Below are 24,070 nucleotides of genomic sequence, written 5' to 3' on the forward strand. Positions count from 1 at the left end.
ATCACACATCTCAGTCTTGTAGAAATTAGGAACAGTGATTAGGAGTCATGCACATATAAGAGATGTCATCCCACCCTTTGACTGTAGCCTGCTCTTGTCTTTTACAGAAAAGACTGTGGAGGAAGAAAACCCTTTACTCTGTTGTTCAGGGAGAAACTGACACCACTTCACTGCCTGGCACTGAAAATGTGGCATCCAGTCCACTTTACCACCAGTGTTTAAGGAAACCATCTCTGGTGAGCATATTTGATCTAAGTGTGCATATGCATATGAGTGCCATGGGCTGTGTCAGGGATGAGATGTTATCTTGAAGAGAAATGGTGATGTAAAAATTAAGCTCAGATGGATTATGCTGAGGCCCAGCCTAGGTAACAATTGTGAGACAAGAAGTTTGGATTTCTTAGTTTCCTTCCATTGGGGATTTTATTTTGGGATTCTGGCAATGGAATCTTTCTGTGAAACTTGTTTTGCACACTTCTATCTGTGTGCTTCTAAGTAAACTATAAATTCTGATTCTTTAAGTGTTAAGTTTCCTATAATTCCTAATTTTCTTGGATATTTGGCACTCAGACCCTTGTTCTTTTTCTCTCAATGGAAGATTTGGTAAGTCCTACTGGCATTATTCTATTGAGTGGGGGTGAGAGGCTGCCTTTGCTGACTGAAAAATTCCAAATAGGTAATTGAACTAGGGAAGACTGAGCTCTATAATAATTAGATTTATTCATTCAGACAACATGAGTATCATGATAGGGTTTTCTTCTCAATGATTGACTGACACATGCAATGCAATCTTCATAAGAAAATCCTTACTTTTTCCCTACGATTGTTTGTTTTCAGGTTGAGAAATATGACATATTGGAAGTTTGCTCAATGCACTGCAATTACTATGGTCTAAATATACAGACAAAGTTTTCTGCAATGTTAGTATAGTATTTTAACAGAGCTAGGATATGTTTTGATCATAGATGAATCTTTATGACTGAAGGGTCCTTGCAGTTGGGGTAAAAATGTGAGTTTCAATAATACATGTTTGCCCATGAAACTTGAAATTGGATAAACTGATGAGCAACCTGGTGCCTGACTTTTCTCTCCCAAGTACGTCTGGCTTCATTTTCGTTATGATGTAAGTGTGTGCTGTGAATAATGCCAATGGTAAATAAGACCTTTATAGACACTTATATGAATGACAGTCAGGGCCATTCCTTCGGGCAACATGATTATCATTATGCATTCTTCTTCTCAATGAGTGACTAGCATACTTGACAGGATCTGCAAGAGGGAAACTTTCTTTTTTACTAAAATTGCATTGATACAATGTTGACAAGTGTTGTCATTATTGGTATCATCTGTAGATGTGATACTCATTTGGTCTAAATATAGAAGTTAACATATTAACTTCTAATTTATATATGTCAGGTTGCTATGTTTTTACAATGTTTGTGGTTTATTGGTGATGACTCACAACATAAAGACTATGGCATTATGGCTACATGTTCTAATTCTGATATATACATGTCCCATCATTCATTAAATTAAATACAATTATGAGTAGTATGATGTCTGTTTTCTTTTTATTTTTTTATTTTTTTATTTTTTGAGGCGGAGTCTCGCTCTGTCGCCCAGACTGGAGTGCAGTGGCCGGATCTCAGCTCACTGCAAGCTCCGCCTCCCGGGTTTACGCCATTCTCCTGCCTCAGCCTCCCGAGTAGCTGGGACTACAGGCGCCCGCCACCGCGCCCGGCTAGTGTTTTCTAAAATTTGAGTTTCACCTGGCTCCAGTATGATCATTATATGATGGAGTGCAAGCAACATTATAATGCTAATTGTTATCCATATGGCTTCCTTGAATATGTAAACAAGGGTGATCAATTGAAGGTCTTATTTCTGCATTAAACTACCTGAGATATTCTCCAAAGTCAAGAGACCTGTATACTTAGTCTTTATTCTGTTTGATGAATAAATGGCCCATAGCCTATCTAATGGATCATTTTTTCCAGTACTAATCATATCTCTTCATTAAGAAATAGCATGCATAAGCCATACATGCAGAAAGTAATATTTGTCATCTTGGTCTACTGTCTTCTCCTCCTCCCCTTAGATAAGGATGATTGAGGAAGACTACTCTTTGGCTTGCTGACACCAGCACAGCTGACACACCCAGATATATGTTTGGTCTCCTGTGAACTTTCAACCAGGATTTAAAGATGCCATTCTGGTAGGTGTTTTCAGGCAAAGTGAATATATGATTGTGGGGTTCCATGGCTTGTTTCAACAATAAGACCTTATGTTGTCTTGATGACATGAGATGACATGAAAACTAGACTGACTGGCCGTTATCTTTTCTGGGGTATTCTAGTTTGAGCTTAAGCTAAGAAATACATTTGGGATACAGTTTCTCTCACCTCTTTCTATTAGCTTCTAGAAGACCACTTATCAATTTTTTCCTCCTGATTTAGTGGAAAACATTTTGGCAGTTCCTTAAAAAGCTATACATAAAATTACCATTTAACCCAACAATACTAGCCCTAGGTACACACTCAAAAGAATTGAATACAAATGTTCAAATGAACACATGTACATGAATGTTCATAGCAGCACTGTTCACTGGCTGAAGTTCCAGACCTGCCTGGCCAACATGGTGAGACCCTGTCTCTACTAAAAATAGAAAAATTAGCTGGATATGGTTGTTCATGCTTGTAGTCCCAGCTACTCAGCAGGCTGAGGCACAAGAATCACTTGAACACAGGAGGCAGTGGCTGCAGTGAACTGAGATCACACCACTGCACTCCAGCGTGGGTGACAAAGTGAGATTCTGTCTCAAAAAAAAAAAAAAGAAGTAAAGGAAGGTATGTCACACAAAATAGTGAATACCAATAAAAAGATAGAAATTAGTAAAAAGAACCAAATGAAAATTCTGGAGTTGAAAAGTACAATAACTAAAATTTAAAAGTTTATTAGAGGGCTCAATAGTGGATTTGAACTGGCAGAAGAAACAAGAAGTAAACTTGAAGATAGAACAATAGAGATTATGTTCAAAAGAACAGAGAGCATAAAGAATAAAGAAAAACAAAGAGAGTCTCAGAGAATGTGGAACATCACTAAGCATGCCAGCATACACATATGGGAGTACCAGAGAGACGGGAGACACAAAGGATCAGAAAAAATACTGAAGGAAACAATGGCTGAAAACTTCCCATATTTGTGGAAAAACGATAACCTACATATCCAGGAAGCTCAATGAATTCCAGTGAATACATGCAAAGACTGACAAATGGAAACATCACAGTAAGATTTCTGAAAGTCAAAAACAAGAAGAAAGTCTTGAAAGCAGTGTGAGAAAAATGATTTGTTCCTTACAAGGGAACCCCAGGAAGATGAAGAGCTGACTTCAGCAAAAGCAATGAAGGCCGGAGACAAAGTGATAACATATTAAAAATGCTCAAAGGAAAAACACTGTCGTCTAAGAATTCTGTACCTGGCAAAGCTGTCTTTCAAAAAGGAAAACAAAAGAAAGACTTCCTCAATTAAAAAAAAAAGTTGGAGAGTATACTGCTGTCAAAGCCCCCTTAAAAAGTTCTCTAAATACTTGAAGTTCTTCAAGCTGAAAGCAAGTGACCCTAGGTAGTTTTTCAAATCAACATAAAGAAGCAAAATGCTTGTAAAGGTAATTATATAAATATAAAAGACAGTAGAAATGTAATTGTTCTATTAAGTGATTTTAAAATAAATGCTATAAAATAATATGTATATAATGTATTTTGGAGTCTATTACATATAAAAGTGTAATATATTTTCCAAAGAAGATAGGTGGATGCAAAGCAATACAGGACTAAGGAAATGAGTACAGATGGTAGATTAATATTTATTACAATGTCTTGCTTGGCTTATAGCATCAGTAAATGTAATATGTATAATAATACCACAAAAGATGGCAAAAAGGGAAATAGAGCTATACAGGTGTAACATTTATGTCTATAACTGAAATTAATCTAGTGTAAATTAGAAACTTATTTGGGTGAGTTAAGATATATGCAGTAAACCCTAGAGCAACCACTGAAAAAATTCAAAAAATATAGTGAAAAAAATTATTAAGGAAGTTTAAATGCTAAATTATAAAATAATTACTTAATGAAAAAGAAAGAAGTAAAGAGGAAAAGAGAAACAAAAACACATGAGACATAGAGGAGAAGAAGAAGAATGACATCATAAACTCAACTATGTCAGTAATAAAATTACATGTGAATAGAGTAAATTAAATTAAAAAGCAGAGATTCCCAGGCTGTATAAAATCGCCAGGTTTCATATCCCTTTGCCCCCGAATAAAATCCAGCTTTTTTTCTATGATGTATTTGATCACTGTGCTGGTTTACAAAAGATTTCTAACCTTTCTAAAATCTTTAAAATCAGTGGCGAAGTGTTCTATCTCATTTCATCCTTATCAGAGACTCAAATCCTGAAAAATACCAAGTTGACCTGCCCCTTCTTGAGTTCTGCTGAATGGTGTCTTCCCAGATCACTATGGATATTGCTGTTTACTTGACCAATTACTTTTAGTCAACAAGATTTGAACAATGCTTTTGATTCACACAGCGTGAGACCTAAACTTCCCTCATATTGAAATAGGGGCATTAGCATCCTGGATTCCTACACTGGCTTTTGAACCGTCTGATTCCTGCACCCCAAGAAGGCATGTTATCTGGACATTGTCCTCTCTGTGATGGGAAGAACAGTTTTTTCAACAAATGTTGCTAGGACAACTGGATATCTAGATACAAAAGATACTCTATTTATGTTACCAGTTTTCTATGTCAGTCCCTTTTGCTCTGATGTAACAGAATGCTGCAGACTGGGTATTTGTAATGAGTGGAAATTTATTGGCTCACATTTCGGAAGGCTGGAAAGATCAAGGGGCTGGTATATGGTGAGGGCCTTCTAGCTGTGTCATCCTATGATAGAAGGGCAAAGAGAGGGTGTGGATGAGACAAATATCTTCTTTTATAGGAACACACTCCTGAAATAACAGCATTAATCCATTGATGAGGGCAGAGCTCTCACAGCCTAATCACCTTTTAAATGTTGCCTCATTAAACACTGTTGCATTGAGGGTTACGTTTCCAACATAGGCTTTTGAAATGAAATGAAACATTTGACCATTCACAATTACAGTTTGAAATTTCAGTGCTTTCTCAGTACTGTGATTGAACAGGGATAAGGTAATCAGTAAAGGTGGATGTAAGAACACTATTAACCAACTTGACTCCCCTGGCGTATGTAGACGACGACACCCAGCAATAGCAGAATGCACATTATGTTCAAGTGCTCATGAAGCATTATTTTGTGTATATGTATTTTCTCCCTTTTTTGATAAAGTTAGCTAGTAGAGTGCCTATGTAGTTAATATTTTTTAAAACCACAGACTTCTCAATTATTAATTACATCTATGGTTTTTAACATATTATCTTCATTAATTTCTGCTTTGATCCTTATTTCTTTCTTTCTTATACTTTCACTTTTGCTCTTTTTTAGTGTTTTAAGATGAAAATTGAATTCTTTCATTCACCTACCTTTTCATTTTTAAAAATAACAAAAATGTTCAGTGCAATGAATTTTCCTCTAGAACTGCCTTTAAATGCATATTACAGATTCTCATTTGTTGTATATTTTAAAATAATATGTAAATACATATCTGCATACAAAGACATATGTATAAAAAGATGTATTTACATATTATTTAAACATATGTATTTTCTGTTCATATTTTTCCTTTTACTCAGGAGTTAATAGGATATTTTTAAAATTTCTTGGTGAAAGAGCCTTTATGTTATTGCTAATAAAGTCTATTTTCTTGCATTGTGATGTTTTTAATATTTCTTGAGTTACTAATTTTTCTTTCCAACCTAATATATAATCAGTTTTTTGTGACTATGCCTTGGGCACTTAAGAACAATACATATCTTCTATTATCAGTCAAGTTTAATACATAGCCATAAAATCTACCCTATTTTTATGTTGCTGTTTTTGCCCAGTTGATCTGTCTTTTTCTGATAATGGTGTATTATCGTTTTCTATTATAGGATCTTCTATGTCTTGTCTCCTTACATCTCATACATCTCATGTAGTTTTTTATTCATAAAGGTGGTTATTATGTTATTTGGTATATAAGTCTCCATAAGGGTCAAATCTTCATGTGTATTATATCTTTTAGCATAAAAAATGTGTCCTTCTTTGCCTTGGTTAACATTGTGGGACTTGAATACATTGTGTGATATAAGAATCACTATTCCTGATCTCTTTTTGTTTTCATGTGCCTGATATACTTTCACCCATCCATTTATTTTTGTAGAATCCATTTGTTTTAGATGCATCTCTCATAGAAAACATATTACGTTTTATTTTGTGAGCCTGCTGAAGATATTTTTCTTCTAGTAGGTGTGTGGAGTCCACTCACGTGTGTGTGTGTGTGTGTAGCTATGATCGATATTTATTGTGTTTGTATTTTCTTTATACTGTGCTCTTTGGTCACGGTGTAGTCTTTGCTTGCCTATTTATTTATTTATTCATACTTAGGTGAGTTTTTTACTTTTGTACCTCTCTTCATTCTGTTGGTTCTGTGTTTTCCTAGTTAATCTTTTACTTCTGATTTAAGAGTTTGGGGACATTCTTTAACACTCCCCTACTGCTTGTGCAACATGAGCTTTATGGTAGATCAGGGATTTAAACACAATGCTGTCTGTGCTGGGCCTTCAGGAGGGTGGGTGGGTATATGTGGCTGAACAGTGCATGCTGGGTACATGGGAGGGTCCTCATGAGTGCTTTTGGTTTTCCTCTTTTTCTTTCCTCCTCCTGTGTTTAGTTGTCTTATTTCTACTTCGTCACAATGTTAGTGACATTTGTATGCTAGTCTTCTACCCTGGATAGGGAATATGCACCTGTCACATGGAAGGAATTTCATGTTGTATGCTGCTGTCAATAACCTTTTAAATGATATAATCTTCATGGTTAACTCCTGACATTTTATTTTTATCATATTAAGTAAATATATCAGCACTGACAGCCATCCCACTGCAATATCACTTCACATTTTGCTTAGACCAAAGGGTTCTGAGAAGCTTCTGGAGTTGTCATGAAAGCCAGTTTCACTAAAGTCAAGTCAGACATCCGCCTGTGTTGTTTTCTGCTATAAGCTGAATGTAGAAGATACATTGTTAGGAGCCTCAGTGTGGTGTGAGGAGTGTTTACTTATTGGTAGTAGACTTGTCTGAATCAAGGATAAGCACAAGTATCTGAGATGCTGAGGTGTGGCTCAATGAATGGCCATCTATTCTATTGCAACAGGATGAATAACACATTCAGAGCAGGCCCAGTTGGTGAACTCTTCAGTTATCTCACAATACCACTATCTTGTGTCTTTCATTTTTCACATCACAGTGTGTTTTCATAAAATCTTTATTGGTAGACTACAACTTTAGCATTTCCCATTCAAGATACAACTGCTGTGTCGCTTAGATAGCTTGGTAGAGAGGAAATTGGCTATTTTCAGAGTAAAGAATTCAAGGAGGAAAGAAATTTATAAATGAAATGACAAAGGTGATGAGATCAAACAATGCTGATGTTTGTAGCAAGGACTAGAGTGCTGAGATGCCTGTATGATAAGAAATTATAATGGAACCAATCTTGTGCTTTATTTTTTATTAATTTGGGGCATTCTCTGATCTGATTTATTTTCTATGTGATATTTTGCTGCAGGTTAAAAGCTCAAACAACTTCAAGGAAACTTCAGGGAAAAGAGGTGAGCAGCCAGTTTGGTAGTTTTGAAATTCTTTGTGTGTTCTGTGGGCAATGATTTCAGAACGTCAAGGACTGCAAGTTCATTATTTCAGAGGCTTAAAGGAGATTATTGTTTTGGTAGATATATTTCCCCAGGGGTGTCCCTACCTTGCTCAAGGATTCCTCATTACTGTTTCTTCTCTTTGTTTAAATCTCTTTTTGAAATGACCTAAACAATGGTGGAGAATCACTGACCTATTTCCTTTTTTCACTATTCATGTTGAGTGAAAATAATCTCATAGTGAAATTCACATGTTCTAACTATTTTTTTTTAATCTTTATCTAGCATATTCATAACATAGATGTTTCTATACATATTAGTACCATAATAATACCATATATTTATTCTGCTACCTCACTTACTCCTTAAACTTTTAGTTGATTAAAGAGTTTTTATAAAATTCCCCAATAGATTTTTTTTTTCTTTTGAGACATAGTCTCGCTCTGTTGCCCAGGCTAGAGTGCAGTGGCATGATTTTAGCTCGCTGCAACCTCCGCCTCCTGGGTTCAAGCAGTTCTCCTGCCTCAGCCTCCTGAGTAGCTGGGATTACAGGTGCGTGCCACCACACCCAGCTAATTTTTGTATTTTCAGTAGAGACGGGGTTTCATCATCTTGGCCAGGCTGGTCTTGAACTCCTGACCTCGTGACCACCCGCCTTGGCCTCTCAAAGTCTTGGGATTACAAGCGTGAGCCACTGTGCCTGGCCAGATTTTAATCTAATTTTATTGGAACAATTCAGTAATATGTTTTTTCATGCTCTGTATGTGAGGGTTCTATCATTCAGATACTAAACAAATGTCTACTGTACATTTACTGTTCTCACTGATGATGCATTAGATAACCATGCACAAAATAAGCCTGGCTGTGGAAATGCTTATTTGTTGGGAGGGCGCTTGTTTGGATCGATGATGAGAATAATTGTCTGAGGATGCTGAGGGACTCATTCCAGATGTCAATCTGAGGTCCAGATGTGCGGCCCTCCAATAGGACAAATAAGACTCTCAGAGCCTGGCTCTATTTGGGGACCCCTCAGTGACAACAGAGTACCCCTGTGAGCATGCCTTTTCTGTCTCTCCTGAGAGGGCATTAGCATCCTGTCTTATGACTCAGTATGCTCTTTAGTATGCTTACTGACCCAAGACTTGCTTTAATTGTAGATAGATACTTACATATAGGAAATATGTTCTTAAGTAACAAATGAAAAACTTTAGAAGATTGAATTAAGGGTCAAGCAACTGTGATATGTCTGCAAATCTCATTAGTGTTATGCTGAAAGAAGGAAATGTGGCATGCCTTTATTAAATAATGACAATGGAACCACGTTTCGTGCTTTGTTATTTTTACTGTGGAGTATTTTCTAAGATTATGTTTGCTTTTTTTTCTCTTTCATGTTTTGCTGAGATAGAAGGCCTGGAGTCTGATCCTCCACTTCAGAGAAGAGGGGTGAGTAGCTAAACCATTATCGTTTGAAATTCGTATGTCATGTGCTCTTTGCTAGGTCTTTAGGTTGTTGTGAAGCTTATTGAAGGACATTTTGATGATATGTCCTTTTCCTCATTGAGACCCTCATCATGTCACCTACACTATTGAATCTATCATTTCTGTTTTAATTTTAACTATCTTCTACTTTTATGGAAAAATGTAGAATTTAAGAGAATTTTTGGCAATTTCATATTGGATCAAAATTTATTGTAGTGAAATCCAGGTGTACCAAAATATTAACAGACTTTCCTCATCTGTTTAATTATTGGGGTTTCAGAATAGAGACTCCATGGTTCATAAGAGCTTTGTGGTCATACTACATTATATTTCTGCTTCTGATTGAATTATTAAGTATTGACTTGAATGAGTCTTTTTCTCGTTGTTGCAGCAAGGTAAGTTATGTAGGAAATTTTCTTCTCTTGATGGCATGCCTGAGATAATCATAGATATAAGACACCTGGGTGGTTTCTAGAATGCATGTAATTTTTATTTCTTGATCTGTGTGTTGAGCACTTGCTGTGTTTGCATCACGCAAATACATTGAGCTTTACAATTTTAGTGGATGCACTTTTCTACATGTATATTATTCTTCAACAGAAAGTTAAAAAAACTCATCAAACTAGTCAAAATATTGGTTAATACATAAAAAAGTCTCAAGTAGATTGTGTATTACATGGTGCTTATTGATCGATGCCCTCATAATAGTTCAAGTACGTTCTCTCTTTAGCACAGGCCTTTTTAGCAAATCGTGTTATGAGTAATTACTCAAGTATTTTTATTTTAACACATTTATGTTTTTTCTATGCATATTCTTAAATTCTCTTACACTTTTTTCTCTGTTATAAAAACATGCTGAACAATCTCAAGTCTTAAAGATTGCAGTATTGTCCCTACGTATTCCTGTATTTTGGTACTCAATTCTATATACTTTCTTTGACAGATCACTTGAACATGTCTCTTGTTTTGCAGAGAGGGAATTAGGGGGATACCTTCATGCTTTTCTATTCTATGTGCTACATAATTGAATATACAAGCAAATATAGTTATTAAGGTTTAGTATGATTATTTCCACAACATATGCAAAGAAGTTTCTCATAGATCTTAATAGAGGCCCACATGCATTGTACAGTTGAGAATTTGGGGAAATGTTGATGAAGTTGGGTAAAGTATAAAGCCGAAAGTCAGAACGGTGAACTCCTTGCTTAAGGATTTCCTTTGAGATTACTTAGTCAATACACAACTGATCAATTTAAGTGCTTTTCAGCTTTTGAGCTCTCGACACACTAAAGCTAAAATGTGTTTCAATTTTTAATCCTCCTTCCCTAATTTTCCCTTTTTTAGTTTAAGATCAAAGAGCTCCAGCCATAAATTACCGCCAAGAGGAAACACTTCATTTTAAGAAAGCTTAGCAATATAGAAGAATATAAACTTATTTATGACAGATGTATTGTTAACCTTTTCCCCATGCTTTCCAGAGGAAATATGTCTAATCATCTGCCCTATATTAGGGAAAAACTTTTTATGCGAATACAATTATCTATCAATCATTAATCTTTCTATATAAGATGTATTGATCATAACCAATTAATTTTATTGTAAATGAGCTGTAGATTTGACATTTTGGTAGTAATATATGTGGTACAATCTCCTGAGGTCCTATAGGTCTTGAGATCTCTATGTCAAAAACTATAGATGTGTCAGTGTTTTCAGTGAATGTGAAGGACGCCACATTTTCCTTAGCTATTTCTTGTTTTCAGAATAATGGCTATGAACATTTTGCTACTGCAAGATATCCATATATTTATAATCAGAATATGCTAGTTTTTATGCACTTATGCCTCTGTTTCTGTAGAGCATTCCTAGAATGAGTAATGCTTGAAAATTAGGTCCATGTGGTTTCTTTAATGAGATATAGTCAAATCATGAAATATTTAGGTTATCATTATTTCAGTAATGTATTAGAATGTAAAGGTAAAGTTATCTACGTTGTATATATACACACAACATATAATTTATACAACATATATATTTATATTTATACAACATAAAATATATTTTATTATTTAAACATAAAATATATTTTATTTAATGTAGTTTTTTTTTAGTTTAAGACTTGGAAGGTTTAAAAATTATTTTTTATTATACTTTAAGTTCTAGGGTACATGTGCACAATGTGCAGGTTTGTTACATATGTATAACATGTGCCATGTTGGTGTGCTGCACCCATCAACTCATCAGCACCCATCAACTCGTCATTTACATCACGTATAACTCTCAATGCCATCCCTCCCACCTCCCCTCCCCACAATAGGCCCCAGTGTGTGATGTTCCCCTTCCTGTGTCCAAGTGATCTCATTGTTCAGTTCCCACCTATGAGTGAGAACATGCGGTGTTTGGTTTTCTGTTCTTGCGATAGTTTGCTGAGAATGATGGTTTCCAGCTGCATCTATGTCCCTACATAGGACATGAACTCATCCTTTTTTATGGCTGCGTAGTATTCATGGTGTATATGTGCCACATTTTCTTAATCCGGTCTGTCACTGATGGACATTTGGGTTGATTCCAAGTCTTTGCTATTGTGAATAGTGCCGCAATAAACATACGTGTGCATGTGTCTTTATAGCAGCATGATTTATAATCCTTTGGGTATATACCCAGTAATGAGATGGCTGGGTCATATGGTATTTCTAGTTCTAGATCCTTGAGGAATCGCCATACTGTTTTCCACAATGGTTGAACTAGTTTACACTCCCACCAACAGTGTAAAAGTGTTCCTATTTCTCCACATCCTCTCTAGCACCTGTTGTTTCCTGACTTTTTAATGATCGCCATTCTAACTGGTGTGAGATGGTATCTCATTGTGGTTTTGATTTGGATTTCTCTGATGGCCAGTGATGATGAGCATTTTTTCATGTGTCTGTTAGCTATATGAATGTCTTCTTTGGAGAAATGTCTGTTCATATCCTTTGCCCAATTTTTGACGGGGTTGTTTGTTTTTTTCTTGTAAATTTGTTTGAGTTCTTTGTAGGTTCTGGATATCAGCTCTTTGTCAGGTGAGTAGATTGCAAAAATTTTCTCCCATTTTGTAGGTTGCCTGTTCACTCTGATGGTAGTTTCTTTTGCTGTGCAGAAGGTCTTTAATTAGATCCCATTTGTCAATTTTGGCTTTTGTTGCCATTGCTTTTGGTGTTTTAGAAATGAAATCCTTGCCCATGCCTATATCCTGAATGGTATTACCTAGGTTTTGTTCTAGGGTTTTTATGGTATTAGGTCTAACATTTAAATCTCTAATCAATCTTGAATTAATTTTCGTATAAAGAGTAAGGAAAGGATCCAGTTTCAGCTTTCTACTTATGGCTAGCCAATTGTCCCAGCAACATTTATTAAATGGGGAATCCTTTCCCCATTTCTTGTTTTTGTTAGGTTTGTCAAAGATCAGATGGCTGTAGATGTGTGGTATTATTTCTGAGGGCTCTGTTCTGTTCCATTGGTCTATATGTCTGTTTTGGTACCAGTACCATGCTGTTTTGGTTACTATAGCCTTGTAGTATAGTCTGAAGTCAGGTAGCGTGATGCCTCCAGCTTTGTTCTTTTGACTTAGGATTGTCTTGGCAATGCGGGCTCTTTTTTGGTTCCATATGAACTTTAAAGTAGTTTTTTCCAATTCTGTGAAGAAAGTCATTGGTAGCTTGATGGGGATGGTATTGAATCTGTACATTATCTTGGGCAGTATGGCCATTTTCATGATATTGATTCTTCCTATCCATGAGCATGGAATGTTCTTCCATTTGTTTGTGTCCTCTTTGATTTCACTGAGCAGTGGTTTGTAGTTCTCCTTGAAGAGGTCCTTCACATCCCTTGTCAGTTTGATTCCTAGGTATTTTATTCTCTTTGAAGCTATTGTGAATGGGAGTTCATTCATGATTTGGCTCTCTGTTTGTCTGTTACTGGTGTGTAAGAATGCTTGTGATTTTTGCACATTGATTTTGTATCCTGAGACTTTGCTGAAATTGCTTATCAGCTTAAGGAGATTTTGGGCTGAAATGATGGGGTTTTCTAAATATACAATCATGTCATCTGCAAACAGGGACAATTTGACTTCTTCTTTTCCTAACTGAATACCCTTTATTTCTTTCTCTTGCCTGATTGCTCAGGCCAGAACTTCCAACACTATGTTGAATAGGAGTGGTGAGAGAGGGCATCCCTGTCTTGTGCCAGTTTTCAAAGGGAATGCTTCCAGTTTTTGCCCATTCAGTATGATATTGACTGTGGGTTTGTCATAAACAGCTCTTATTATTTTGAGATACATTCCATCAATACAGAATTTATTGAGAGTGTTTAGCATGAAGGGCTGTTGAATTTTGTCAGAGGCCTTTTCCGCATCTATGGAGATAATCATGTGGTTTTTGTCTTTGGTTCTGTTTATATACTGGATTACATTTATTGATTTGTGTATGTTGAACCAGCCTTGCATCCCAGGGATGAAGCCCACTTGATCATGGTGAATAAGCTTTTGGATGTGCTGCTGGATTCAGTTTGCCAGTATTTTATTGAGGATTTTTGCATCGCTGTTCATCAGGGATATTGGTCTAAAATTCTCTTTTTTTGTTGTGTCTCTGCCAGGCTTTGGTATCAGGATGATGTTGGCCTCATAAAATGAGTTAGGGAGGATTCCCTCTTTTTCTATTGATTGGAATAGTTTCAGAAGGAATGGTACCAGCTCCTCCTTGTACCTCTGGTAGAATTCGGCTGTGAATCCATCTGATCCTGGACTTTTTTTGGTTGGTAGGCTATTAATTATTGCCTCAATTTCAGAGCCTGTTACTGGTCTATTCAGGGATTCAACTTCTTCCTGGTTTAGTCTTCAGAGAGTGTAAGTGTCCAGGAAATTATCCATTTCTTCTAGGTTTTCTAGTTTATTTGTGTAGAGGTGTTTATAGTATTCTCTGATGGTAGTTCGCATTTCTGTGGGATCAGTGGTGATATCCCCTTTATCATTTTTTATTGCGTCTATTTGATTCTGCTCTCTTTTCTTCTTTATTAGTCTTGCTAGTGGTCTATCAATTTTGTTAATCTTTTCAAAAAACCAGCTCCTGGATTCATTGATTTTTTGAAGGGTTTTCTGTGTCTCTGTCTCCTTCAGTTCTGCTCTGATCTTAGTTATTTCTTGCCTTCTGCTAGCTTTTGAATGTGTTTGCTCTTGCTTCTCCAGTTCTTTAATTGTGATGTTAGAGTGTCAATTTTAGATCTTTCCAGCTTTCTCTTGTGGGCATTTAGTGCTATAAATTTCCCTCTACACACTGCTTTAAATGCGTCCCAGAGATTCTGGTATGTTGTATCTTTGTTCTCATTGGTTTCAAAGAACATCTTTATTTCTGCCTTCATTTTGTTATGGATCCAGTAGTCATTCAGGAGCAGGTTGCTCAGTTTCCAGGTAGTTGAGCGGTCTTGATTGAGTTTCTTAGTCCTGAGTTCTAGTTTGATTGCACTGTGGTCTGAGAGACAGTTTGTTATAATTTCTGTTTTTTAACATTTGCTGAGGAGTGCTTTACTTCCAACTATGTGGTCAGTTTTGGAATAAGTGTGATGTGGTGCTGAGAAGAATGTATATTCTGTTGATTTGGGGTGGAGAGTTCTATAGATGTCTATTAGGTCTGCTTGGTGCAGAGCTGAGTTCAATTCCTGGATATCCTTGCTAACTTTCTGTCTCGTTGATCTGTCTAATGTTGACAGTGGGGTGTTGAAGTCTCCCATTATTATTGTATGGGAGTCTAAGTCTCTTTGTAAGTCTCTAAGGACTTGCTGTATGAATCTGGGTGCTCATGCATTAGGTGCATATATATTTAGGATAGTTAGCTCTTCCTGTTGAATTGATCCCCTTACCATTATGTAATGGCCTTCTTTGTCTCTTTTGGTCTTTGATGGTTTAAAGTCTGTTTTATCAGAGACTAGTATTGCAACTCCTGCTCTTTTTTGTTTCCATTTGCTTGGTGGATCTTCCTCCATCCCTTTATTTTGAGCCTATGTGTGTCTCTGCATGTGAGATGGGTCTCCTGAATACAGCAAACAGATGGGTCTTGACTCTTTATCCAATTTGCCAGTCTGTGTCTTTTAATTGGACCATTTAATGTTAACAATATTAACATTTAAGGTTAATATTGTTATGTGTGAACTTGATCCTGTCATTGTGATATTAACTGGTTATTTTGCTCGTTAGTTGATGCAGTTTCTTCCTAGCATTGATGGTCTTTACATTTTGGCATGTTTTTGCAATGGCTGCTACCTGTTGTTCCTTTCCATGTTTAGTGCTTCCTTCAGGGTCTCTTGTAGGGCAGGCCTGGTGGTGACAAAATCTCTAAGCGTTTGCTTGTCTGTAAAGGATTTTATTTCTCCTTAACTTATGAAACTTAGTTTGGCTGGATATGAAATTCTGGGTGAAAATTCTCTTCTTTAAGAATGTTGAATATTGGCCCCCATTCACTTCTGGCTTGTAGAGTTTCTGCCGAGAGATCTGCTGTTAGTCTGATGGGCTTCCCTTTGTGGGTAACCGGACCTTTCTCTCTGGCTGCCCTTAACATTTTTTCCTTCATTTCAACTTTGGTGAATCTGGCAATTATGTGTCTTGGAGTTGCTCTTCTTCAGGAGTATCTTTGTGGCATTCTCTGTATTTCCTGAATTTGAATGTTGGCCTGCCTTACTAGGTTGGGGAAGTTCTCCTGGATGATATCCTGAAGAGTGTTTTCCAACTTGGTTCCGTTCTCCCCCTCACTTTCAGGTACACCAATCAGACGTAGATTTGATCTTTTCACATAGTCCCATATTCTTGGAGGCTTTGTTCATTTCTTTTTCCTCTTTTTTCTCTGCACTTCTCATCACTTCATTTCATTCATTTGATCTTCAATCATTGATATTCTTTCTTCCAGTTGATCGAGTTGGTTATTGAAGCTTGTGCATTTGTCTCGTAATTCTCGTGTCATGGTTTTCATCTCTATCAGTTCATTTATGGCCTTCTCTGCATTGATTATTCTAGTTTTCCATTCTTCTATTCTTTTTTCAAGATTTTTTGTTTCTTTGCGCTGGGTACATAGTTCCTCCTTTAGCTCTGAGAAGTTTGATCGACCGAAGCCTTCTTCTCTCAACTCGTCAAAGTCATTCTCCGTCCAGCTTTGATCCATTGCTGGCGATGAGCTGCATTCCTCTGGAGGGGGAGATGTGCTCTGATTTTTTGAATTTCCAGCTTTTCTGCCCTGCTTTTCCCCCATCTTTGTGGTTTTATCTGCCTTTGGTCTTTGATAATGGTGACGTACTGATGGCGTTTTGGTGTGGTGTCCTTTCTGTTTGTTAGTTTTCCTTCTAACAGTCAGGACCCTCAGCTGTAGGTCTGTTGGAGTTTGCTTGAGGTCTACTCCAGACCCTGTTTGCCTGGGTATCAGCAGCGGAGTCTGCAGAAGATGGAATATTGCTGAACAGCAAGTGTTGCTGTCTGATTCTTGCTCTGGAAACTTCGTCTCAGAGGTGTTCCCAGCCATGTGACGTGTGAGATGTAGGTCTGCACCTAGTGGGGGATGTCTCCCAGTTAGGTTACTCAAGGGTCAGGGACCCACTTGAGCATGCAGTCGGTCTGTTCTCAGATCTCAACCTCCGTGCTGGGAGACCCACTACTCTCTTCAAAGCTGTCAGACAGGGTCATTTACATCTGCAGAGGTTTCTGCTGCTTTTTGTTTAGCTATGCCCTGTCCCCAGAGGTGGAGTCTACAGAGGCAGGCAGGCCTCCTTGAGCTGTGGTGGGCTCCACCCAGTTCGAGCTTCCCGGCAGCTTTGTTTACCTACGTAAGCCTCAGCAATGGTGGGTGCCCCTCCCCCAGCCTCGCTGCCGCCTTGCAGTTAGATCTCAGACTGCTGTGCTTGCAATGAGGGAGGCTCTGTGGGTGTGGGACCCTCCAGGCCAGGTGTGGGATATAATCTCCTGGTGTGCCGTTTGCTAAGACCCTTGGTAAAGCTCAGTATTAGGGTGGGAGTTACCCGATTTTCCAGGTGTTATGTGTCTCAGTTTCCCTTGGCTAGGAAAAGGGATTCCTTTCCCCCTTGCACTTCCCAGGTGAGGCATTGCCTTGCCCTGCTTCAGCTCTCGCTGGTTGGCCTGCACTGGCTGACCAGCACCGATTGTCCGGCACTCCCCAGTGAGATGTACCCAGTACCTCAGTTGAACATGCAGAAATCACCCATCTTCTGTGTTGCTCGCACTGGGAGCTGGAGGCTGGAGCTGTTCCTGTTCGGCCATCTTGCTCAGGATCCAGGTTTTTTCATGTGGATTCTTAAGTGATAAATATGTTTAACATTATTAAAATAGGTTAAAATAGGTTATAGTTAATACAGTGAAAATTGGCAGTCATTTTACAAAATGTATGCCATAACTATAGCATTTATCACTGACAGTCATACCAGGATTGTCTTTTATTTGCAATCACTTAAACATTCCGAATTGCAAAAAAATTTGAAGACTAAAATTCAGAAGTTTTGAAAGAGCCACTGCCTGGATAAATTATACAGGTTTCAGTTTTATTTATAATAATTATGTATATATTTATAAATTAATACGTCATAAATTAATAACATGATAGGCAATGCAAAGATGACAGTGAGAAGACAAAATTGATAAGATTGATAAAGTCATGTTAACATGAAGAAATTAACCAGGATACCATTCACACTATAAAGTTAGAGAAATTTATCAGGACAGTTCTCTAAAATACTCTTCTCAATTTTAACATTGTAACAGGAATTTTTAAGATTTTGGTATTATGTGTGTTTCCTTCCAGATAATTTGAACAGATTCATATTTGGTATTTTTAAAGCCATATCTTTGTCCTTAGTGCTGGCAATGTATTCTTGAGAATGAACAAATCAGAAATATGTAAAAGCCATAAGTGAAGGTGTCAGGTTGAAGTAGTCAATCAATTATACAGAACACAAAGAATTTTATCTTGTATGATGTTCACTAGCTTTACAGAAGTGTGCTGAAAGGGTTATAAAACATGGACATGATTATCTCATTGAAAAGTCCAATAGATACTGAAATACATGCTTTTATTTTGAACCAACCACCCTATAAACATTGTATGGCTTCTTTAGATGAGAGCCCAGGGGTGTGTGTGTGTGTGTGTGTGTGTGTGTGTGTGTGAATTTGACAGGGAAGCAAGAGCATCAAGTTTCCAATGCACTCTGACTGTGGTTAGAATCATGCTGAAGACATGGCTCCCCCAGTTCTGGAATGAGCCCACAGATCAAGCATTCCCGGAAGACAGACATAGCAGGCTCAAATCCCTGTGTACACAATATTTCATGATTATCTTATGTCAGTAGTTTCAAAGAATACAGTTTGTGTGAAGACAAATCCAATGTCATTTTTTTCTGGCTAGCCTATATGTGTGGTAAATCCATTATTTATTTACTTCCTGAAAATTAAAATCAGATTAAGAAACTGCAGCAAAGTTGGCATGATGAGATAGAGACAGAAGTGTAAGCTTATGTTAATGATGCCCTTGGTTTGGATAAACACATCTAAGGGAAAACTGAAAACACACACATGGCAGGGAAACCATGATAGAGTCAAAATATAGGATTGTATATAGTAATGCAATCAACAGATGAGCATTTGGCAGTAATATTATTTTTCAAATATGGATAAACATTGCTTAGGAGAGTAAAGAGAGACAAAGTTGAAAGCAGGTTTATAGTAGGTGTTGTTTTAGTGTTAATCCCTTTTTGCTCTGATAATCAAAGTGATAAATATTGAAAATCGATTCATGCAGCATTACTTGTTCCATTCTAATTTTTATATATGTCAACAGTGCCATCTCCCAAACTGTGCTGTCCCCTTCAGGAGAAGTGACTGTGCTGAAGTTTATAAGGTTGACATATTGCCAGCTTCAATAGTAAAGCTGAAGTGTATACTGAATTCTTAATGCAAATAACAACTCTACTGGAAAGTAACCCAGTTATAGAAGTGCTAATTTGTCAGCAGCTGCCTTACCAAGATCAATGATGACTATAGTTATCTCAGGATTCTGAAAGATTGTTTTCGGATTTCAACTAGTCTAGCTGAATGTTCCTTAATAGAAAGAGAGGACTTTTAGAATTGGTTCAATATGATGACCTCCTGGATTATCTCACATAGCCCCTATGTGCATGCCTTTCTTTTCTCTCAGAAAATGGCACTATCATAATAGCTTTCTTTCTTTTTTTGAGACGGAGTCTCGCTCTGTCGCCCAGGCTGGAGTGTGCAGTGGCCGGATCTCAGCTCACTGCAAACTCCGCCTCCCGGGTTTATGCCATTCTCCTGCCTCAGCCTCCCGAGTAGCTGGGACTACAGGCGCCCGCCACCTCGCCCGGCTAGTTTTTTTTTTAGTAGAGACGGGGTTTCACCGTGTTAGCCAGGATGGTCTCGATCTCCTGACCTCGTGATCCGCCCGTCTCGGCCTCCCAAAGTGCTGGGATTACAGGCCTGAGCCACCGCGCCCGGCCCATAATAGCTTTCTTACGCAGACTTCACCTTAGGGTTTTACAGTAAGGGAGGGGTCTGGTGTTTCATTTATTTTGAACTATTTGTTGTTGATTGTGTACAGTGCTTGAGTAAAAAATGGAATACAGGAACATCTAGAATAATTTTTTTAAATGATCGGGTGACTATAAAGTGAATTATTAGTGTTAATAATGTTGGGAAAGTTTTAAGAGAATATAGGAAACTTGGACATTACACAATTACACTGGGACCAAATTGTGGGGTCTCATTATAGTTAATATTTATGTATTTTTTTCCAATTGATTTGTGTGCTTTTTTCCTGCATGTTTTTGGCAGATAGAATGGCTATAATAAGTAACAGTATGTCAGGAAATAAAAATAAGCAGAGCCCTATTCCTTTAAAAATCTTCATTTGATGGGAGGGGCCATAAAATAAGTCTTAACACATTTAAAGAATTAAATTCATGTAAACCATGGTAATTTAATTCCACAATGGTATCGAATTAGAGTAAGAGGAATATCTCTTACTCTCCTAAATCTCTTAATGTTTGGAAATTTAAATTAGCATTTCTGACCTATTTATTGGTTAAAAAAAGACACAAAAAAAGGAAAACTGAAGTCTTTTGAACTGAATAAAAATACAAATATACAATCTAAAACTGTATGGGATACTGATAAAACAGGATATAGGGAGAAATTTATAGCACTGAAATGCCTATATTAGAAAAGAAAAAAGGTTTTAAATCAGTAAATTTGTAGTTTACCTTAAGAAACTTAGAAAAGAACAAATTAACACAGAGTTAAGTAAAATAAAAGCATTAATAAAGGTAAGAGCAGAAATCAATGAAATATAAAACAACAAAACACAGAGAAAATTTGAGAAAATTAAAAAGTAGCCCAGTGAGAAGATACTGATAAACTTGTAACCAGACCAATTTAAGAAAAAAAGTCAAAACACAAATACCAATATTTGAAAATGTAAGAGGGTAAATCATTACAGATTCTATGAATACTAAAATGATAATAAGGAAAAATTATTTAAAAGGGGCATGTCAGCCAGGCATGGTGGCTTACCCCTGTAATCTCAGCACTTTGGCAGGCCGAGGTGGGAGGATTGCTAGAGCTCAGGCATTTGAGACCAGTCTGGGCAACATGTTGAAACCTTGTCTACACAAAAAGTACAAAAATTAGCTGGGTGTGGTATTGCATGCCTGTAATCCCTGTCACTTGGGAGGCTGAGAAGAGAGGATCACTTGAGCCCAGAATGTTGAGGCTGTAGTGAGCCATGTTTGCACCACTGCCCTCCAGCCTGGGTGACAAAGCAAGACCCTACATCAAGAAAAAAAAATGTATGCCAACATTTTTCTTTTTCTTTTTCTTTTTTTTTTTTTTTTTTGAGACGGAGTTTCGCTCTGTCGCCCAGGCTAGAGTGCAGTGGCCGGATCTCAGCTCACTGCAAGCTCTGCCTCCCGGCTATACGCCATTCTCCTGCCTCAGCCTCCGGAGTAGCTGGGACTACAGGAGCCCGCCACCTCGCCCAGCTAATTTTTTTTTTTGTATTTTTTAGTAGAGACGGGGTTTCACCGTGTTCGCCAGGATGGTCTCGATCTCCTGACCTCGTGATCCGCCCATCTCGGCCTCCCAAAGTGCTGGGATTACAGGCTTGAGCCACCGCGCCCGGCCCAACATTTTTCAATAACTTAAATGAAATGGAAAAATTCCTTGAAAGATACAAACTACAAAAACTCAGTGAAGAAGTAAATAACCTGAATAGCCCTATATCAAGTAAATTGAATTTGCAGTTAAAAGTCTTCCAGCAGAGAAAACTTCAGGCACATATAGCTTCATATGAAATGAAAAAAAAAAAAAAATGCCAATCCTCTACAAGATTCCAGAACATTTAGAGGAAGGGAATATTTCCCAACTTACTCCATTTGGACAGCAATACCCAGGTAAGAAAAAAAGACACAAAAATTTAAAAAGAAGAATATACATTATTCCTCATGAACATAAATGCAAAGAAATCTAATAAAAATTTTAGCAGATGAAATGTAGAAATACTTTATGACCAAGTGAGGGTTACCCAAGGAATTTAAGGTTGGTTTTATATGTAAAGATAACCAATGTAGGAAAATCACTTCTGGAAAGTCAGAGTAAGAGCCTCCAAAAATCTACTCCTCCATAAAACCAATAAGAGCCTTGACAGAAATAGTCGAAATTAATTTTCCAAAACTTTGAAAATTAACCAAAGGCTTACAAAATTCCAAAGAACATTTATTCAAGAAAAATGGCTGAATCAGTAAGAACAGCCAGCTTGGTGGCATTTTAATATGCCTCCTTCCCATGCTTTTCTCCCTAGTACTGTAGTAGTCTTAAAAATTAGCAGGATTAGGCCGGGCGCGGTGGCTCAAGCCTGTAATCCTAGCACTTTGGGAGGCCGAGACGGGCGGATCACGAGGTCAGGAGATCGAGACCATCCTGACTAACACGGTGAAACCCCGTCTCTACTAAAAACTACAAAAAACTAGCCGGGCGAGGTGGCGGCGCCTGTAGTCCCAGCTACTCGGGAGGCTGAGGCAGGAGAATGGCGTGAACCCGGGAGGCGGAGCTTGCAGTGAGCTGAGATCCGGCCACAGCACTCCAGCCTGGGTGACAGCGCGAGACTCCGTCTCAAAAAAAAAAAAAAAAAAAAAAAAAAAAAAAAAAAAAAAAAAAAAAATTAGCAGGATTGCCTGCCGGGCGCGGTGGCTCAAGCCTGTAATCCCAGCACTTTGGGAGGCCGAGACGGGCGGATCACGAGGTCAGGAGATCGAGACCATCCTGGCTAACACAGTGAAACCCCATCTCTACTAAAAAATACAAAAAACTAGCCGGGCGAGGTGGCGGGCGCCTGTAGTCCCAGCTACTCGGGAGGCTGAGGCAGGAGAATGGCGTAAACCCGGGAGGCGGAGCTTGCAGTGAGCTGAGATCTGGTCCCTGCACTCCAGCCTGGGAGACAGTGAGACTCCGCCTCAAAAAAAAAAAAAAAAAAAAATTAGCAGGATAGCAACCACTGGAGAAGAAAGGTTTGGAAATTTCCCAAAAAGTTCCATCCCCATGTAATTATCACTATTTGACCTCTAAAGCCTAATCTATATTATTTATATTCATTTGGACTGACTCAGTGCTCACTAAGTAAGAAAATCTCAATTTCAGGGTATTGGTCAAAAAGAATCCATGGCAACTGTTGACTATCACAACTGCCTGCAGTGTTGGTAACAGTTGGGATAAACAAGAAGCTGATCAAAAACTGAAAACTAAAATCTTGGGAATGAGATGTCTAGAGGCTGTTTCAAAAAGCTCTGACATATTCCTTTTTATCTAGAAAGCCACATGCAGGCTGGGCGTGGTGGCTCACACCTGTAGTCCCAGCACTTTGGGAGGCCGAGGCATGCAGATCATGAGGTCAGGAGTTTGAGGCCAGACTGACCAATGTGGTGAAACCCCGTCTCTACTAAAAATACAAAAATTAGCCAGGTGTGGTGGCACACATCTGTAACCCCAGCTACTCAGGAGGCTGAGGCAGGAGAATCGCTTGAACCCGGGAGGCGGAGGTTACGTGAGCCAAGATCGTGCCACTGCCCTCCAGCCTGGGCGACAGAGCAAGGCTCTGTCTCAAAAAAGAAAAAAAAGAATAAAAAAAGAAAGCTACATGCATGTAATTGTTTACCTCTGGCTTTCCTTTTATGCTCTGGACAAGTTAAGGAAGAGTTGTGAACTACCTACGTGCTGAATGGGAACCATAACACACACACACATACACACACACACACAGCACCTTAGTGAGGGGTGAGAGGCATGTTAGTTAGAAGCATTAAAGGAAATCTCTTTCTAGTCATTACCTGTGCACTAACCTAACTGAGCAGAGACTTCAGTATCCACCTACTACAGGGCATATAAACTTTACAGAATTAGTCCGGGAAAATCATGTGAAAAACAAAACAGCAACAAAAATAAACTCTGGGAAAGGGGAGAATATAATTTGAAGAGTCGCCACATAATACATAATATGTCTAGTGTTCAACAAAAAAGTACAAGACATGCAAAGAAACAGAAAAATATGGCACAAATAGGATAAGATGAAGTCAATGAAATTATCCTTAAGGAAGACCAGATGTTGATCTTAGTAGACACAGACATTGAACCAGCTATTAAAAATACGTACATAGAACTAAAGAAAAACGTGTCAAAAGGGTTAA

General features: G+C 37.9%; 1 long non-coding RNA gene, 2 other non-coding genes and 1 pseudogene across 6 annotated transcripts in view; all 4 read left to right on the forward strand.

The window, feature by feature from the left end:
* LOC117070982 overlaps window positions 1-24,070 on the forward strand; it is a 149,660-nt gene that overhangs the window by 2,636 nt on the left and 122,954 nt on the right. For all 4 annotated transcript variants that reach the window (XR_004432129.1, XR_004432132.1, XR_004432130.1 and 1 more), the window contains exons 3-6: window positions 108-236; window positions 2,099-2,215; window positions 7,747-7,789; window positions 9,234-9,271. This is a non-coding gene — a long non-coding RNA (uncharacterized LOC117070982). The remainder of the gene's footprint in view (window positions 1-107; window positions 237-2,098; window positions 2,216-7,746; window positions 7,790-9,233; window positions 9,272-24,070) is intronic.
* On the forward strand, window positions 286-361 carry LOC117071792 (annotated as a pseudogene).
* Window positions 8,728-8,794, forward strand: LOC117071949. Its single transcript, XR_004432666.1, has one exon. It is a non-coding gene; the product is annotated as a small nucleolar RNA SNORD109A (small nucleolar RNA).
* LOC117071950 lies at window positions 19,346-19,409 on the forward strand. The gene has a single exon (XR_004432667.1). It is a non-coding gene; the product is annotated as a small nucleolar RNA SNORD109A (small nucleolar RNA).

Source organism: Trachypithecus francoisi, unplaced genomic scaffold (assembly GCF_009764315.1).
Source record: "Trachypithecus francoisi isolate TF-2019V2 unplaced genomic scaffold, Tfra_2.0 Lachesis_group3, whole genome shotgun sequence".
Taxonomy (NCBI): Eukaryota; Metazoa; Chordata; class Mammalia; order Primates; family Cercopithecidae; genus Trachypithecus; species Trachypithecus francoisi.